The 973-nt window shown below is 36.9% G+C and overlaps 1 pseudogene; it reads left to right on the top strand.

Moving 5' to 3' along the window:
* The first annotated feature begins 234 nt into the window (after positions 1-234).
* Positions 235-726, top strand: LOC144249608 (large ribosomal subunit protein eL24 pseudogene; annotated as a pseudogene).
* The last annotated feature ends 247 nt before the right edge of the window (positions 727-973 follow it).

The following is a 973-nucleotide window of genomic DNA, read 5'->3' on the forward strand; positions in this document are numbered from 1 at the left end:
AAAAACTTGATTGTGGTCATTGTTACACTGGTAAATAGGTATCTGCAAACATGACAATGTATGAATTATATGTGTATAGTTCATTGTATTTCAGTATTACCCTAATACAATTGTTTTAAATTTGAATGAAAGAAATAAATATATTCCTCAGAAAAACAAACTATATATTTGGAAAGCATAGGAAAAGATGCTGAATATTATATATCATTAAGAAATTACAGTGCAGCCACTGCCATGAAGGTCAAGCTGTGCAGTTTTAGTGGGTACAAGATATACCCCATATACAGGAGTCGCTATGCAAGGACTGATGGAAAGGTTTTCCAATTTCTTAATGCAAAATATGAGTTGGCTTTCCTATCCAAGACGAATCCTCAGCAGATAAACTGTACTGTCCTCTACAGAAGAAAGCACCAAAAAAGCCAGTCAGAAGAAATTCAAAAGAAGAGAACTCAACTTGAAGCCAAATTTCAGAGGGCCATCACTGGTTCACCCTTACGGATATCATGGCCAAGAGGAATCAGAAACCAGAAGCTTAAAAGGCTCAATGAAAGCAAGCTCTTAGGCTGCCAAGGAAGCAAAACAAACAAACAAACAAACAAAAAGGCTAAGCAGGCATTTAAAAAGATGGCAATGGCTGCTGCTAAGACTCCCACAAAGGCAACACCTCAGAAAAAGACTGTGAAACCTGAGAAGTTTTCTGCTCCCCAAGTTGGTAGAAAATGCTAAATTGGCAGATGAGATTTTAAAATAAAGATGTAACTCTTTTAATTGGAGAAATGTTAAAATAAGGCAATAAAGATGTATGATTGAATGCTAGCTTTGCTTTAATGTGTTTAGGACACACTACACAGACTGAAAGTGTTAGAGTCTGTAAACAAGTCAAAATAACACCTGGTATTTTGCCAGGGGATGTTAGAGTTCATAAACAAGTCTGGATGGTGCCTGGCAAAATGCCAGAGGGAGTGGTTTGAGA

This window comes from Urocitellus parryii, chromosome 12 (assembly GCF_045843805.1).
Source record: "Urocitellus parryii isolate mUroPar1 chromosome 12, mUroPar1.hap1, whole genome shotgun sequence".
NCBI classification, from domain to species: domain Eukaryota; kingdom Metazoa; phylum Chordata; class Mammalia; order Rodentia; family Sciuridae; genus Urocitellus; species Urocitellus parryii.